The following is a 19,853-nucleotide window of genomic DNA, read 5'->3' as shown; positions in this document are numbered from 1 at the left end:
CATGTATTGTGAAAAACCTTTCAGTGTCCTTTTATCTTATGAATTTAACAGCTTATTCTGGTCAAGACCACATGGTTTGTAGGTTGACACATTGTACACCTCTTACTACTCTAGAGTCTTGTTTTTTCACTCCACTTTGCTAACTTTTCTTCTGATTGTTTTGGTCACATATGTTATAGAGATGACTTTTGTAAATATCCCAGTTTCATGAAGGAGAGAAAAAACAGCAATAAGAGTCTTGTGTTAAGATATTCTTGATATATTGCTCAGAAAACTATCCCTGACAGGGCTTTTTTGCATTCTTTTAAATTCTACAAAAGCAGTTTAGAAAAGCATTGTAGAGATGGTTACATATATATAGATATGTGTACACACACACAAGAGTGCAATAAAATAAAACTTTCGTTAACTGTAATAGGCTCAAAAAGTTTATGAAAGTAACTAAACGGACTAATTTCCATAGACTTTCTGCAGATAAAATTGCTAGTTTTCCTCTCTTGGCTCTCCTCTTACTAGGCAATTAAAAAGGGCCCTTAAAGAAAGGTTGTTCAGCCAAAGAGTTATGAAGGATATCTTTGAACTATGGTACAGTTCATTATCATTCTTCAAAGCTTTTTTTATCCCTAGATATATAACCCTTCTATGACCCAGAATTTAGAGGATGCTTGTTGAAATTATTTAAATAAAAAGAATAGAAGACATGCTGCTTTGTAGAGGAAGCTAAATGGTTCCTATAATTTATCATACCAACTAGCAATCAGAAGAAAGCCTGTTGTCCAGGTTGTTGAATAAATTATTGTGTATATAAAGGGAATGTTTTCTGATTTTATGATTATTTCAATTCCCAAATATAAAGAGATTTCTTTTAAAAGTCCTGTACAATGTGCTCTTTGTCCCATTTTAGTAGAACTGCCACAATTTAATTTCCTCATCACAAGTGGGCCTGACTTCTTTATTCGTATCTTCACACCTTTTTCGATCTTTATTTCTGCTTCTTAAATGGAGGTTGGTTGGTTTTTTTTTTATTTTTTTTATATTTCAAAATTTATTTTGTCAGGTTAAAGGTCATTTTCAAAACTTACTTTATAGTTCAGTGTGCAAAAAAGTGAGACCAGTGTATCATATTTATCCTCATAAAGTATGAGAGAAACACTGTGACGGAACTTGTGAACTTTGAGAACAGGAACAGTTGCTTGGCAGAGTAAGTTATTTGGTACTAGGCTAACCATCCTATAACAACAACTAAACCAGCACTTGTTCCTGAGTCAGTTTAATCTTTCTACACAGAAACTGTAAGAGCTAGCTCTCTGCTTCAACAGTGCTTTGCTTGTAATCTTCTGGAATGCAACTTAATTTTCTTCTGGTTCACCTGAGAAATGCTTCCAGGAACCTGGCGAATCAGGATGTCAAGGAACACCTCAACACAGAGCAAGATTAAAAGGAAAATTTAAAAACCATACCTTTGTATGTGCAATCTGAATGTGCACATTTGGAAAGACTGATCATGCTAGATGCGATGGTCCTTTATCTTAGCTCCTCTTCTCAGGTGCACCTACGGTTGCTAAAATCTGGGCCGATGTAATTTGGACTGCAAATGTAATGAAAGATGTCTTCTGGAGAGATTTCTATAGCAGAAACCCTTGCTGTTATTGAAGGGAAATAAGCACATCTTCTACTGAAATTTCAGTCTATCAAATATAGGTAAATCGCTTAGACAAGAGTGGGAAAAGTAAATATGTAATATCCTCACAAGTCTATGATATTAAGAGTCATTTGGCAGTAAAACTACAGTTAGGATGATTCATACCTCTTTTGGAACTATTATTTCAAGCTATCTATAGGTTCAAGAAGACATTATTGCATGACTTGATGGCTGTCTTCAGAACCATAACTTTGCACTTTTCACTAAGTGAGTTTCAGACAATCTAACTTCAGGTATATTAGTACCTAAATTAGGAATCAGTGATGCCTCAAGAAAGTGATTATGAGTATTTGTTAGTAATTTCTCTCTCTGCTGAAAATACAGGCAGCTAACATCTTCTGCAGCTACGACTCTTAAGTCTTATTTAGATGCTAAAGGAAGAGGGTATGAATACCTCTTTATATATAAGAAGCCACTTGCCTACATTACCTAGAAGCTTTGTAAACCATTTAGGTCATTTTTTAAAAAGTACAGATTTGTTCTTCAGGACTTCAGCCACAAATGCCTGACTTCACAAGCCATTTCACTGTATTGTACTTTTTATTTTTACATAGAATGTAAAAGGTTTATTCTCTGTTTTAATTCACTAAATGTACAAATGCTGAGGAAAAACCAAGGGTAGTCTTTCTTCAGATCAGTTCAATGGTTAGATTCCTTCCCGTTTTCCCTTCCTTCTCTCCTCCCTTCCTTCTCTCTTTCCTTTCTTCCCTTCCTTCCGTTTCTTCCTTCCTTCTGTTCAATTATTACTGAAAATCCACAGACTCCATTTTCCCTAAATAATCAAATAAAGCAAATTAAATAAACCAGAGTATCGCAGAAATATGCCTGGCAGACAGCTAGCTTACTAGTTTTCTTGTATAATTGAATAATATTTATCAAATAAGCTTCTATATACTGAAAACCCATTGAAAACTATAGACTTTTAAAATACTTATGTCTGTTCTTCATTAGGTATCTGTTGTCTTGAAGGTAAACGGTGTGCATTAGCACTTCCAGAAGAAAACAAGCAATTTCATAAACATTCCTGTAAAACCCACTTGAATCAAATGAAAAAGGCTTGCTCCAGTCCCTGAAAGCTAGTAAATACAGACTTTGGTGAAGGTTGAAAGGAAGTGTTTCGTAAACAAAGCCCTAATACGATACTGAAAAACTACACATTTTTGATATCCTGTGGGAAGGAGAGCGCTTATCCAATAGGAAGTTTTAAATTACTGAGGATTTTAAAGATTGTACCTGGTATTTTGAATTAGGAACAGCAGGCGGGTGAGCAAAGGCGGATTTAGGGAGGGAAAGGGGGAAGGAAAATATTCTATTTTTACTTGCAGACATCTCTCTAGGCTAAAGAAAAATACGTTTTAAAATTTACTTTCTCAAAATATGTGGAAAAAATAGGGGTAGGATTTATTTTGTGTACCTTTTAGGCAGCTGCATGTGAGCTACTCAGTTATTTTAGCTCCACTAGAGTTAAGAGACCTCTTCAATATGACCACTGGAACTTAGAGTGCAAATACATCTAACTGTAGATAACTGTGTACTTTAAGGTGAGATAGGTCATTTTCTGGACTCCACTGACTAGCTGTCTTTCAACTATAATGATAGCTTGAACAACTAGTTCTTATGTAAAACACTTGCACCTTCATTATGGACATGGGAAGTTGGTTACTTACAAAGCGGTCAAAATGATATCTTGCGACATGCCAAATATAATTACTTTTTAGAAAATGAGAATATAATGCGTGTTCATAAAGCTTGTTTTGTGCTCTATCAGCTTGTCTGCTCTGACTTGTTTTCGCTTTTATAGGTATATCGGTTTTGGCTGGGGTAGGTTTTATTTTCTTCAGAGCAGCTCATATAACACACCAGTATCCCAGCTACTGCTGAACAGTGCTTGCACAGCATGGAGGCTTGCTTTATTTCTCATGCTGCCCCATAGAGGCATACAAGAAGTCAGGAGGGGACACAGCCAGGTCAGTAGTTCCCAATTTCAATATATGCTCAATGTATTTCAAATATTCTTAATATCTGACTGGCTTCCTGAGTGACTTTGTCAGCAAGTTTGTTTAGTTCATGTAAATGCCACCTACTTTCAAGAATCTTTGCTGCTAATTGATGTTCTGTATATTACTCTATTACCCTCATAAGCAGAATTAGTACAGCAGTCAACTACTAGAGAAAGTACACTCTATGTGTTTTGTAAGTAGACATTTATTCTCACTGATGAATTCAAGACTGAGATGAAATTGGACTTCAGCTGAATGTGAAGAAAGATGATGAAATAAGAAATCTCAAAAGGGTATTTTCTCAATTTAGCTTAGAATCTTCCAAGTTCTGTGTATTGACATTAGAACAGTATTTTAAGTCCCAGTGGCAAACAGCTGGTAAGGACTTGGTGAAATCCTTAGTTATTTTAAGAGCTAACCTTGGAGCACAACAGGTTGGAAGAATTCATTATATATCATGGGGAAAAAATGCAAATAGTTTGTTGCCTTATTTAGCACCAGACATCTCCTGAATATATTGAAGAACTTTCTGTGACCTTCCTGCAAGGTAAAAATGAGACACACGCTTTTCATTTCCTCCCCTTCAGATAAACTGAGATGCCTCAGTTTTCAATCAGGTCACTCCAGGTTTTCACTGGGAAAAATAAACACTTCAAGAGGAAGAGGATGGAAAGATGACTGCTGTCCAACCTGTTAAGTGGCACATATGTCTGATTTGACACGACGAGTGATCGTTTTAGCCATATTTTATTCATTTCCCATGCAAGTTAATGGCAACAATCTTTGTGAAGTAATTCTGAAGAATGTTACTGTCGATTAAATGTTATTTCTGTTATCAGACCTCAACCTCAAGAAAACGGGCTTGCTGACAAAACCCTAACCACAAAGTTGAAAAACCTCGTTTTGTGCTGTCCTAAGGTTTCATTTGATTGTTTCAGTTCATGGATGTTGTTTCAAATTTCAAACTGTGCTTGTTAAAATGTGATGTTTTCCTTTTTCTCCTGTAGCCCAGGTATGGAAAACTCGGCTAATGAGAAAAAGAAACCAACCCCCAAAGCTGGAAGATTCACTGACTGAACAAACAGCACAACTTGTCACATATTGCATCTAGTTTCTTTTACTGAAAAGGTCCTATGGGTACTGTGTGCATAATACCAATAAATTGCTGCAGTTTCTGAAGCCTGAGAAAAACCTGACCCTTTGAAGTGGCATTTCTGCTTTTTTCTGATCTGAACCTCAGCTATTAGAAATAGCTCGATCATTCTCTTTTCCATGATTAGTGTCACCACAGAGATGTTACTTTTGGTTTCAGAAATTCTTACCGTATCTTTGAAGAGCATCCCATTTTTCTGCCTGTGTAGCCTAGAGTTAGAAAGTGATGTTCATAGTTTATAGAAATGAAATTTACTCATTTTGTGTATATTTATGGTTAGCTTGCTTATTTTATTTTCATTTTATTCCTGCATTAACTCCTATTTGAAGAATGTATGTGATATTTAGGGAAATTTTAATGCCTTGAAAGTCATTTCAATATTTAGGGGTGTCTAAAATATTTTATTTATTAAACTTCCGTAAATGACGACCTTTAAAATGCAATGGTGTCAACCATGGTGCCTCGTGAGTCATTCGGGGCTATTAAGAAGCAGACTCATCTTTTTTTCAATATAGCATTTTTATAACGAAGTACTAAGTCACAGACTATTCAGAAAACATTAAATTGTAAACCAGTCCCCTCACTGGCAGAATAATTCCACTGTAAGCAATGAGAATTACATTCGTGTGCGCTTCCATGTGTCCTTATCGTTCTGTTTTCTGGACACTGTCCCACTGCGCAGTCTGGTTCCCTGGATACTCTCCATATCGAATTTTGCTGAAATAGTTCTGACCCTCTGCCTTTTTCCTTCCTCTTTTATACGTTCTGAATTTTTTCCTCTCCGTTCCTTAGCTCCACCGTGCCAATATGTTCATAAAGCTTGAAGGAATCAAACAGGATTTGACTTAAGAATGTATTAATACTGATCAGGGGTGGGGGCTGTGGAACTGTTGTCCCAGTCATACATCAGTTCTTTTTAAATAAGCATTACCCTTATACCACAGGCAGGAGGAGGAGGAGTTAACCACCAAGCATCCTTATTGAGCAGCGTTTAAATACCTTTTAATTAAAAAAAAAACAAATAACCCCAAACAAACACCCAACACTCCCTAAATTTAGGGTTCTAACTCTGTAATTGGATACTTCAATTCGATTGCCTCTATATTCTAATTAGCCTCTTCTGCATCCATTTGCCTGTAATGTTAAGTCTTCACCAAGTGATGTTTATTGTTTGTGGTTCTATATTTAGTTGGGCTCAGACTAAAAAGAAATCCAAACCTTCAACATGTGTCCAACCTGTCCAAGCAGTTTTACCTTCTAACGTATTTACCAGGCATTTATAATCTATGTCATTTAAAACTGCTACAGTCAGATCTAAGCAAAAACACGGGATTGCTTTTCCTTCCCCAAACACAGCTTTGGAAGGAAAGCCGTTCAAACGTGGCATTCACCTTGATGCAGCACATACATAAAAGTACCTAATTTCATAACATGCCTTTGTTAGGCCACCGACAACCATATCTGAGTAGAAACCGCACAGAAAAATCGGGATAAACTGTAATTACTCAGACTGGCCTTTGAGCACGACACAGAAATCCGTGCTGTGTTCGTGTGGTGAGTATTATGGGGTGCTGCTGAGTGCAGGCACACAGAACAGCTCATTCAGCAACGGAGCCACGTGAGCAGCTCCTTGTCGGGGTATCCTTACCCACCCTCCAGCAGGGAGTCAAGCTGTAGGTTTCCTCCCTTCGCAGCGGGTGTTGCCTATGAAGCTGTGCCTCTCATGCACCCTGAACACAGCTTTTACACAAGCTATGTGGTCCCGAGTTCCCTCCAGTCGTTCAGCTGTATTGCAGATCTTTCTTTGAAACCACCTTCACCCTACACCTTTTAATTTTACCATCTTTTATCCTACAAAGTCGATAGTGAGCCTCTAGCTTTTGTCTCCCATGCCAGTTTTCTCCCACTCTATTTTTTGTCTAGATATATTTCCTTGCCAGTTCTCTTTAATTTTTCATCTTCAAGCTTTGCCCATTCTGTTATGGGCGTGTTTCTATCATAGAGGTTCATTTTTACCTTTTGTACTGTATAACTAAGGGTTCAGATTCAGATCCCCTTCAGGCACCGTAAATCCCAGGATATTAAAATGTCTTTGGTACACATCCAGAAATATCTTTCTGAGAAATATGTTGGGATGTAAAAGTTAACTGCCCTTGGCACCAGGACTGAACCCTCCTTCATTTTTATCTGAGCGACTTCCCGAAACCTGTAGCTGCAACCAGGCTGACATTGCTCACTGCTAGGAGTTGTGAGAGGCAATATTGCCCACCCGTGTTAGCCTGTAACAGACACTACTGATCGAGGTTATGACAACATCTTGATCTCTGTTTTCCATGAGTAAACCTCATCAGAGATTAAAATCTACAACCTTGGTTTTGTTCCATGATATAGTACTGCCATTCAGGTTCATAAAAACCAACAGATGTAGGAGGTGACAGCTTTGAGGCTTAGCTTTTTTGTCTTCAGACTTCACCACCACTGAGCCTATTCCCAGATCTGTTCTGGAAATTCAATTATTCCATCCTCAGCATCCTCTGTTCCGTGGCATGCCTGCTGGACAGCTTATGCGATTAGAGAAAATGTTTGTGGCTCTGATCCCGAGTTACTGCTTGTATCTCAGGGTGAGTAGTCGCCCAGTGAAGGATCAACTGTGACTATTCACTTTCTGTTGATGGTTAGTTAGTGTTTATTCCCCCTTCAACCCTGATTCTTTTAGAAGGCTGGCAAGATTCTTTCCTTTAGTTGGAGGCCCTATATAATGTATATAGGTCTTTTTTAAGTGACTGCCAGAGTCTGGCAGACTACCATCCCTGACTTCAGGATGATACAAGTGGCTTCCTTCCTCTCTTCCCTCTTTCTTTCCTTCCTTCCTGTCTGCCTGTCTTCCTTTTTCTCAGCTGATTCCACCACTTTCTGGACTGCAGGTCAAATCCTGACCTATTCTGCCTTTTTGTTTAGCTATCATCTGTTATTATAGCTGCACTTGATAGCATATTTCCTTCCCAGCCATAGCTGTAAGTTTTCCTTTTATTCTGTAGTTATGTCTTAAAGGAATTATACACATTTGAATGAATGATGCCAAGTTTCCTAAAAACATGTCCTGGTTTCAGCTTGGATAAGAGTTAATTTTCTCCCTAGTAGCTGGTGCAGGGCTTCAGCCTGAGAACAACGCTGATCACACCGATGTCTTAGTTGTTGTTGAGTAGCACTTACCCTGACCAAGGACTTTCTCGGTCTCATGCTCTGCCAGGGAGGAGGGGAAGCCAGGAGGAAGCAGAGACAGGACACCTGACCCAAACTGGCCAAAGGGCTATTCCACACCACAGCACGTCATGCCCAGTATAGAAACTGGGGGGAGTTACCCGGAAGGCCCAGATCGCTGCTCGGGTCGGGCTGGGTATTGGTCAGCAAGTGGTGAGCAATTGTATTCTGCAGCACTTGGGTTTTTTTCTCAGGGGGTGGGGTTTATTCCTTCCTCTTTATTATTATTATTATTATTACTATTATTTTGCTGTTATTTCAATTATTAAACTGTTCCTTTCTCAACCTGCAGGTTTTTACATCTTCCCCGATTCTCCCTGGGTGTGAGGGAGTGACCAAACCTTTTTTATTTAGGGTTAGACTCTCACTTAAAGTTACACAATATGTATAAATGCAAGACATAAACCAGGACCAATACTTTAATTAATAGGAATGTTGGGGGGTTTACGTGCTGAATGCAGGGCGGGTATTAAAGCAGTAGGCATACTGCCTAGTCCTTAACCCTCAAAAATACTTCCTACTTCCCACACACATACCTTCTAGAAAATAGGGTACCCACTACTTTGTGAGTTCATCTTCATAAACCATAGCTATTCCTATGACCTAGGTAAATATTAATTGTAGCAGAATATCAGGTACTCTCTGTAACAATGTTTGGCAATTTAGCATATGAGAAAAAGGAATATGTCCTGTCAATGGAACATCTGTATGTGATACTGCTGTAATAGTCGCATCTTCCCTGTGAGGGTGCTGAGGTCCTGGCACAGGGTGCCCAGAGGAGCTGTGGCTGCCCCATCCCTGGCAGTGTTCAAGGCCAGGTTGGACACAGGGGCCTGGAGCAACCTGCTCTGGTGGAAGGTGTCCTTGCCCATGGTAGGGGTTGGAACTGGATGAGCTTTAATGTCCCTTCCAACCCAGACCATTCTGTGATTCTGATTCTATGGAGAATGATTCCTGAATCAAGCTCCAATTGCCTACAGACTTAAAATATAGGAAAGGTGAGTTTTACCTTTTGAATCTACTAGCTGTTGACTTAAGAACTAACAATTTCAAGCATATAATAAAGACCTAGGAGAAACCCACAAAGAAAAAAAATATATCTTAGTTTGAATTCTTGCTTCCAAAACATCAGCACAGTTTTGTAGCAATAGTTTTGTGCCCCAGTGTGGAGGTACAAACAAAATGAGCAGCTCTGATTCATTTGCTACAGCATTTCCAAGTAAACATACTTGCAAAATGACTCTTCCTACATTTTGCTAATGAAACAATGCATATTCCACCCTTTACAGATTGTATTCTCATTATGCAAATGTGTATGAAAAATTGATACTTGTGCCAGAGATCAACAAACATATCTTCATATGATAAGAAAGGAAAAAATAAGCTCTGTGTTTCTTGTGCAGCTTGGAGTGTATCGGCTTGGGGGTTTTCTTTTGGTTTAGTGTTTCCAAGGTGCCTTTAGCCTTATTTTTGCTGTACACCTTCACAAGATCTTTTTTGCATTGCTACCACCTAATGGTCATAATGTCTTGCCTTAACTCTAATGGTAGTAATTTTGTCTTACTCAGGTACAGCTTTCAGACAGAAATGATACAACGGCTTTTGTCTTTTGATCAAAAAATGAAGTAGTAGTAAAATACTGAAATTACTGCCAGACTTTCATCAGCCAGGTTTTTTTCTATTTGCATGGTACAGTCTTTCTTCCTCAGTGTTCCTGAATTTCTAAGGATAAAGAGGGTTATGATTAATATGCAGATAGAATAGCCCTTTCCTAAATGCATACTACTCAATAAATGAACAAGCTGCTAACAGTAATTAAAGTAATGTCATCCTGTGCTAAAATTGCTTGTGCTAATAAAGCTAATTGGCAACAGAAAGCATTAACTGCGATTAGTCATATGCATCTAATGTCATCACCAGTGCCTATAATTTTCTACAGAGAGGGAATTTCACATCTGTTTTAAATCACTTGTCTGTTGTCTGCCTTGGTGTTCTCTCCTATATTATTGTATCAAAGGTTCTTTTACTACAATAGATGAGAGAAAAGTTGATTTTCTTTTTCAAAGAAATGCACAGCAGAGAACAGGATGTGAAGCATTTCCAAGTCACCATGAAACTAATGCTTGATTTCAGATAAAGAAATCTGCATTTTCCTTCTTTTGCATATAGCCTGATACCTCTTTCTACAGCATGTACATTATTTGCAACAGAGCATTCATCTAATCAGCTCAGACCCAAGCTGTATTTCACAGTAAAGCAGATGAGTCAAAAGCTCCATTTTGCATCTGCTACGAAATTTGCAAGAAATCATTATCAGGAACAGAAACTTTCCAGACTTTTGCACCATTTATGATAGCAAACTCACAGCTGTAAGAATACCAACTATTTGCTGTGTCAATCCAAAAGGGCAGATCTTAAGTTATAAGAACCAGGTGGCTGAAAATGAAGCTTTAGAGACCAAAAATTTACTACTTACTTTTTTTTTGCAGCAATCTTTTTGTGTATTTGAAGATTTCCTCTTCTCTTCAGTTTTTTAATCGCTCACCAATCGCTTCTACAAATGCTTTTCACAAATTACATTTACTGGACCTCTCTAATCCACACAGCTTTCACTGTTCTCTGCCCAAATGGGTACCTTTCTCTAAAAACACAAAAATGTTCCCAAGTTCTTCAGCTGAGGCTTCTTACCTGTGCTGGTTGGAGTAATTAGTCTTAGTTTACTTTTATTCAGCTGCTTAGAATTACTGATTGTGTTCACCTGATGTTTGGCCGCATTGACTATACAAAAACGTGGAATATCCTATCACCTCAGGGTCAGCAAAGGTAAATCAACTGATCTCAGCTTGTGGAGAGGTATATAGATAAAAGTAAAGGGAACATCTGCTCTTCAAACAGCTCCAATGAGCCTTTTTTTGTTTTGCTGCAACTACCTGGCTTTTTCCACTTCAGATTTCAGGTATATGCCCATTACTCAAAAAGCTACCTAGTTGCTTGTGATGGTTTTTTAATCCCATTTCTGAGTATGATCAGGTCCTGACTTTTTTTCATCATTCTTCATTTTCTAAGGTTAGATTCCAGATCTACTCATAAAAATGCTCATCATTTTGGAATTTGTCATGATATTACTCATTTGAATTAGATGCATCACTGTGACCTGCACCTGTGGTTAATGTGACATTAATGTCAGCACCCTCACTCTTTCATAGTGTGTCTTAAACTTCACAAAATAACTTAATTGCGTAGATAGAAAGAGCCTGATACTTACCTCTATCAAAGCATTCTTAATCAGATTTGATTTCTTGGATTGTATAGACCACAAATAATTTTGTTTTGTTGAGTTTTGGGTTTTTTTGAAAGATTCAATAGAAATCAAAGATACAAATTTGAAACCCTAGAACCGTGGGTATTAATGTTCATTTTATCAGCTGGTAACACAAACTTCATGATAATTTGTTCAAAAGATCCGAGTGACATCTTTGGGAGCTCAGAGGAGAGTTACTACATATTGGCTCACTTTTACCTGTGTTTCTTTAACTTTTAGATGACTTAGCTGGCAAAATCTTCCCATTTCTGAGAGGCCAAAGTGGCCCTGTTCTGATTTTGGCTGGGAAATAGTGAACTTTCTTCCTAGCAGCTGGTGCAGGGCTGTGTTTGGGCTTCAGCCTGAGAACAACGCTGATCACACCGATACTTTAGTTGTTGCTCTGAAGCACTTACCCTGACCAAGGACTTTCTCAGTCTCATGCTCTGCCAGGGAGGAGGGGAAGCCAGGAGGAAGCAGAGACAGGACACCTGACCCAAACTGGCCAAAGGGGTATTCCATACCACAGCACGTCATGCCCAGTATAGAAACTGGGGGGAGCCATCCAGAAGGGCAGATCGCTGCTCAGGTCAGGCTGTGTAGTGGTTAGTGGGTGGTTAGCAACTGTATTGTGCATCACTTGTGTTTATTGGGGTTTATTCCTCTCTTTTTTCCTTTTTGTTACAATTATTATTATTATTTTACTGTTATTTTAATTATTGAACTGTCCTTATCTCAACCCACAGCTTTCACCTTTTTCTCATTCTTCTCCCCATTCCACTGGGGCAAGGGGAAGGAGGGGACTGAATAGCTGCATCATGCTTAGTTGCCAGCTGAGGTTAAATCATGACAAGTCCATGTAGACCCAGGAGATGTCTAATTTTCGGCAGCTTGGACAACTTTAAAATACTCAACTCCTTTGTAATGGCAGCAGTACTGATGTTTATAAGAAATAGGCACCGTGTTTGCTTGGACACGTAAAATCAGCAACCCACCTCTGTGAAATCCCTAAAAAAGAGCCCCAAGCTTTTACCTGTGTATACTCAAGAGTAGTATGTAACTGCTGTTAGAGCTCATGACCACCACTAAAGAACAGTTCATCCCTTCTATCCAACATGGTGAACTTGGATACTGACAAATGCTGCCCAAGGAGCACAGTTAGGTCTCCTGGTCTTGTGGATAACTGAGCATTTGCAAGACTGTTTTACAACCAAAGCCTTCAGGACCCAAGTTTAGATGCTCTTTCATCTCAGTTAAAGAAGTATATGATCACTATATGGGCCGTGCAGCCAACATTTATTGCTGTAAGACTCATGGAAAATGTTCCTGAAAAGAGATGAAGAGAGGGGCATGATGAAATACAACACAACCACAAAAAATGATATCGAGATATCAGGGACTGATTATGAGGAGAAGCCATTTAACTTGTAACCAAAGGGTGACAGCAATGAAGTTCCTCATGTCACCCTCAGGGATTTTGGGTGGAGACTCTGCAGCAGGTAGTGCAGTGATGCTGACATTGTTGTATTTGCCTCAAGGTGTTCATGCAAGGGAGAAGTCCTCTGACATCAGTGTTGCCTACAAGGGCAGAATAGAGGATAACTCTTCTTGGTACAGGATAATAAACACTATTTCATGCTAAAGCAGTGGAAAATTGTAACAATAGGGCCTAGTTTTAGGTGTTTTTAAGGAGACAAAATTAATAACAAGGAAGCATAGAGTGTAATAAGGAAACAAAATTAGAAAATGAGCAGATAAATGTGAACTTTTTGGCAAACATGAAAAGTTAAAGGAGAGTGTTACAAAAGGGGTTGTGCCCTGGAAAGCTAATCTTTATGATAGAAATGGAAAATGCTTTTAAATTCAGAGTTTTTTAATCATTGATCAGAATTGATATGCATCTGAATCACATTGTAGGACAATCGTAGGCTAGTTACTTAATTCCTTGGCATTCTTCTCATCACTGTTTCTTCATATCACCCTTCTCATATTGAAGTTTTGCCATTTTATGATTTAAAGGCTTTATGGTTCTTGCCCTCACTTTGGAACTTACATCCTCCAAATTTACCATTTACTGGTCTAATGGATAAGCAGAGCAGTCAGGGGCAAACTGACCTGACTGAGAAAGAAATGCAATACACTGCTACCTACCTAACTGCTGGCCAGTTTCCCAGAATAACCCATTTTATTTGTAATTATTGTTCTTCTGATTAGTAAGCAAGACATTTTTGATAAAGAACTATCTGTATCATTCAATTTTAGTTAACATAACTATATGGCTACATGAGCCAGCTATTTCCCTAGGCTTTCCCAATAAGCACTGGAGAGGAAGGTTCCTCTGCGGGAACACTATTGAGTCTACCTACTGCAGCTCATGAACACTGCCTTTTCAAATATAAAAACAATTGTCACTTTCAAACTAAATAAATATGAGAAGATAGTAATAGATGCTACAGCCAACTTAAGCTTTAGGTGTTGAAAGTGCAAAATAGTCTTACTCAGCAACTAGTAATGCTAATCCTGTGTCAACGTGTCACCAGTAAGTAAAACACACAAGTGGTACCCTGGTCATCATTCAAACCTATTTCCTACAGCAAATGTTTCACTAATACAAAAGTGCCCAAATCTGACTAAATCTCAGTTTAATGACTTGGTTAAGAGTTTTTATTTATTTTAAGCACATAGGGAACATTATAGATTTGGTGACAGAATTCCAGTGCTACAGCCAAGACTGCCGGTTTTAGGGTACTTCCATTTTTTTTACTATGGAGTTAGCCCACACTAGGAAGATGATTCTGGTGCACTTCTAACAGAATTTAAAACCTTTTCTTGTAAGATGAAATTGTCCAGCTTTTCCTTATTCTTTCATGACCACAACCATCATAGATTGGGATTAGTGATTATTGTGTGATGGATTATATGTGTAAGTGAGGAGTTTCACTATGCTGCTTATTTATTATACTAAAAATCTATGAAAAGGAGGCATTTTCCCCTGCACTGTTTATGAAAGGGCAGGCATATCTTTTAATATCAGGCTAACAGCTGTTTGAGAACATGCCACCACTATTGATTCTCTGAAGTCATTAACAGTTGTAAACCTGATGAAAAGAACAAAAGCTTTAATCTCAAACCCATTTAGACATTGATATTTTTATTTAACACCTGTAATCCATTACAAACAAGTTTTTATCTTTAAACTGAACAAATGTCTTCCTTTAAAGATAGTGACAGTAGTAAAATATACTATAGGAAATGCTTTAGAATACTTTAAATCCTTAGAAAAATGGGTAGAAATGCATAGTGAAAAGAAAACCAAATTACATGGGATGGGACAAGTGGTCATGTTTTCCTTTCTGGTGACAACGCAACTGGGTTGCGCAGTGTCTGCTACTACCAAAGGGAGCTATTGAACTTTGCTGAGCCTTGACTTCTGCAGGACATGAGGGCCCTGCAAATTAAGACAAGCTGAGCACTGAGAGCCACTGAGGCTGGAAATCTGGGCACTTTGCCACCCCTTAAGTGTTCTGCATCGTCTCAGGCATCAGATCTCAAGCAAGCCTCTTCCCACTGCCCAGCTGTCAGTTCTTACTCCTCCTGCAGCAGGACAGGCCCCTTTTTTCCCCCACAAATGCACAGGGTCCCAGACAGGTAAAATATGTCCTGTTTGGATTTCTACCATTTTGCCAGTTTTCAAGTGGGCAAGGGAGGAAAAATAAACAAGAGTTTAAGCACAGATTACCTGGAATTACGCTGTTTATAACTCAACCTGAGCTACTCACACAGCACGTGACAGACTCAGAATTCCAGCTGGTCTGGTGAAAAGAAAAAACACAACACCTAGGAAACAAGGGTACAAGAAATCTGAGTCTAAAGGCTCAGCAGAAGGCAAGTTTTGGGTTGCTAGAAGACTGCCAGCCAGTGCTTCAGTATTAGTTATATTTCACATTACTACAAGAACCAAACTGAGCAGTTCTGACCTAGTTCCTCATTTGTGACACATTAAAATTGCAGTATACCAAGTCATGTCTAAGAAAAAGGTAAGTGTGGGGCATCACAGATGTGGTGATGTACTCAGGTTCTTGCTTTTGCAAAGACTGATGTCAGATGCAAGGCACTGCAGTTGTATGGATAACTGGTAAACTGAAGACAGAAGATGTAGATTTAACTCTTCATAATTTAACTCTTCAGATATGGGGTAAGAACAGTTTTATTTCAGTTAGATCTACTGCCTGGATTTGTACAATATATGCCACTTCTCAGTTTTAGACCTATTACCAATTACAAACTGGAGCGATAAAGGTGTATGCTTTTTTGACTGTTACTAGTGAGTTATTTTATCCAGATCTATTAAAAGCCTTCAACTAATATAACTAACATTCACCAGTCAGAAGCAAATTACTGGACACACAGCAGCAGCAGCAGGCATGAAGTGGAATTCGTCTTCGTTAGACAGCTCTGTAGAAGAGATGTTTTGAACTGCATCTTTCAGCTTTAGACATACAGGCTTTTCCTTATCAGCCTTCATCTCTATTTAGCTTCTAACATCCATGAAAAGGAACATTTACTTTATGAATACCTATGTCTTAAATATGTGATTTTTGCAGTTCTAATGACAGTTCATTCTACCTTTGCAGTCCCCAGTCTTACTTCAGGCAAAAGAGAATGCCAAATACAACACTGCCAGGATTCTTAATGCATAGAAAGCACGATCTAATCCAACTCCATGAGGTATCTGCCACCCAGTTTTAACTGTCATCTTCTGAAATGAAACCCCCTCATTTCTAGCACTGTTCTTTTAAGTTTTGTAAGAAACTATCCTGATAAAGTCCTCACACAAAGGGGATACAAGTCCCTTACAATGCAGCACTGACATAGATTCTGCTCTCTCCTTCACTAGTCCTAAGAGGAGTTTGTTTCAGAGTTCAAGTACTATACATCCACTGCTAATAGAGATGCTGCTCTGGCAGCAGCAAACCACTGAGCAATTCTTACACCTATATTCAGTAAGCCGAAGACCTAATAAATACATGTCAGCTTAGTAATAGGTATCACTACTTGGTTTCTCAACAGAAAAGCTGTAGCTAATAGAAAAGCTTATGCTTAGTTTTGATTTTCTAAAACATTCTCAGAGGTTTGTAGCACACATCAAGGCCCTTCAGTGCTTACAAAATAGTAATTCTTGCCCCATTACATTTTCTACTCTGAGGTCAAAAAAGCTTGTTTGTTACGAGAACATACAGTGAAGATTGTCAAAGGTAGCAGTATTCAAGCAGAGAGACTAGCTGGGAACAAAGCTGGAGCTAAGCAAAAGTCCAGAGGCCATATTAAGTCCTATAGTCATGTATGCCTGTGGAATACCTTGATGATATATACGGTTGGGTGTTATGAGAGTCTCAAAATAATCTTAAAAATTAACTAATTACCCTTTCAAACATGCCATGCTATCAGTTGTATCTTTTGTTATATGTAAGTGAAGACTAAATCTGCAGTCCTCATAGCAAGTCTAGAGAGAAGAATGTCTCAAGACTATTGATGTAACTGGAAAACTATATAACCATGTATTTTTTGTCTAGCAGCAGCAATTCTTTGAGTTTCTCAATCTTCACATTCCAAAGGGTCAGATTTCAGTACATAATACTCAGCCCATGCCATCAGTATAAATAAATAAGAACAACTTATTCAGAGGATTCTATTACTGGGCATCCTGTTTCTTTCTTCTAGTGTATCTCACAACTTCATCTTTTTCCCCTCATGATTAACTTGACGCAGGCATCGTGGCCATGTATTATCTGAAGAAAGTTCTCCCAGGAGCACATGTCCATCCTGAGGTTCTTGTTTTACAGCAGTCACCCATTATTTACTTAGCCACCTAGAAAGATTCAATTTTCTTTTTCTAGCTCATTTAAGTGTGGCAATGACCAAAAAGAAACAAAAGCTTTCTTGAGATTAAAATTTTTTCCCTCAAAGCTTAACTTTATCTGCCTTATTTCTTTCAAGCCAGCATCTTGACATACGCAACACAGACGATCGTCCCATTTGACTCTGTTGCCTACCTATAACCTTTTGGTGGCAGACTTTGAACATTTGTAAACATGAAGAATTTCTTGCTCCTAATGTAAATGTTTTAGTGTAACGGTGTGATCTCATTTCTGTATGAATATGCCACACTACTCCAACACCGCTTTCCTGATTTGTCTCCAGACACATGGCACAAAAATGCATTTAGAAGTAGCATTTAGAAGAACTGGTTACTTTTGTCATTTAGAACATAGTTCATACTTTCTCAGCTAACAGAAAATACTTTCGGAGAATAGTGCAGGTGAAAGGACACCAAGCATCCTCATACACAAATTCAAGCCTAATATAACCATTAACCTGCACCTACTTTTATGATGAAAGCCTATTTCTGAGATACTCGTCTACTTCATAATTGGAGACTTGCACTAGGCATGCCTTACCATGTGGAGAAAGCTTCCTCCGGAGCTGAGCCGTCTCAAACTGACGCTGGGGTGGCTGGGGACAGGAGGTCCCGCACGCAATGTGCTATCTGTAGCCACTGGTCTCTGAACTTAGTGCAAAGTCAAAGGCAATTTGCTCTTCCAGCAGAGACCAGGAAGCTCCTAGTGAACAACCCAGATGAGTGTACTTCATCTGGTCTATTTTCAGGATGCATCGGACCACTTCTTAGAGCAACGGGAGGCTTGTTCCACCGTATCAGAGACCTTCCTCTCTCACAGAGAATGTCAGGATGGTTTATATCTGTGCAACACCAAATTCAAAGCTGCAGTCAACCTGTCTGCGTGTTCTTGAGGACAGCACTGATGGCAGTTGCTGGAGCAGCTACATTTCACCACTGAATGGAGAAGAATTTAATGCAGCATGAAGAAGCACAGCAATTAATAAGATTGACAGCATCAGTACAAGTTTACAGATGAACCACTGTCATTCCACCACTTCTGGTGGAAGCCAATAGTGTTGATTCAATAATCCTAAATTCTTGCCTCAGTTTCTGGGAAGTTACAACAGCAAAAAGGCTCAAGTATTTGGACTACGACGGAAACAGAGAAATCTTCTGTAACAGAAGTTGAAGTTGGTCTCAGAAACTAGAGACACCAGTTCCTTCTCCCGTCATGTTACACTCAGGCTGGCTGGAGACCACTGATAGTGTCTACACATGCAGGGACGGGAGCTTAAAAACATTTTATACTTACTCCATATGCTCCAGAATGGGATGTACCATATGCACAACTACCTCCTTCTTCTTCCTAGTATTCTACAGTTCCAGGAATTCAGGAAATGTACCATGCACACTGCAGCTAGACAGGTTAAGAGGAGAATATACCCCACAAGTGCGTATCTGTATTATTTATACAGCTTAGTTAAAAACTGTTTTAAGTGCTTGGACATAACAATCAATATGAACTATGTATGGATCACATAAACTACATGTGATCTATACACTTAAAACACTTTAGGTATCGTAAAGTCACCCACCACTTCCGAGTTGTGACTTGTTTTTAGAGTACTTTAAAATAGGCAGCATTTAGAAGAGCTACACACTTCCTCAGCCCTTTAAACTTTTCAAGCTACTTAATTCTGAAGAGACCCCAGAGAAAGAACAGGACCCCGTAATCCCACGAACATCTCACAATTCTTGGTTACTGCCTTTTCTTGTTTGAATGTTGGCTGATCAACACACACAGTCCACTTGACTCACTCCAAAGCAAACCCCTTCTAAACAGAAAGCACATGTCTGAACAATGGCTTAGCAGTGACTACAGAACCACCACCCTCTTTAAACAAATACAGCACTAACAAGTGTTCCTAGAAAGATAAAGCAGGAAAAGTGTTCTGAAGAACTCCAGCAGAAACAAGGTCACTGGAGTTTTAGCACTCAGAAGGCTTATCTTAGCAATTTTATGCCGCTGTCTGATACAAATACCAATAGAAGACAGTCAACATCCTTACTGATGATCTGGATGAGGGGATCGAGTGCACCCTCAGTAGATTTGCAGATAACACCAAGTTAGGTGGGAGCTTTGATCTGCTGGAGGGTAGGAAAGCTCTGCAGAGGGATCTGCACAGGCTGGGTCAATGGGCTGTGGCCAATGGCATGAGGTCCAACAAGTCTCAGTGCCAGGTCCTGCTCTTGGTCCACAACAACCCCTTGCAATGCCGCAGGCCTGGGGAAGAGTGGCTGGAAAGCTGCTCATGGAAAAGGACCTGGGGGTGCTGATTGACGGAGCTGAACGTGAGCCAGCTTGTGCCCAGGCAGCCAAGGTGGGCAACGGCATCCTGGCCTGTATCAGCAATAGTGTGGCCAGCAGGGCCAGGGCAGTGATCATCTCCCTGTGCTGGCACTGGTGAGGCTGCACCTCGAGTCCCGTGTTCAGTTCTGGGCCCCTCACTACAGGAGAGACATTGAGGTGCTGGAGC

This window comes from Nestor notabilis, unplaced genomic scaffold (assembly GCF_000696875.1).
Source record: "Nestor notabilis isolate BGI_N333 unplaced genomic scaffold, ASM69687v1 scaffold4783, whole genome shotgun sequence".
Classification (NCBI taxonomy): domain Eukaryota; kingdom Metazoa; phylum Chordata; class Aves; order Psittaciformes; family Psittacidae; genus Nestor; species Nestor notabilis.
Note: the sequence above shows the minus strand (reverse complement) of the source record.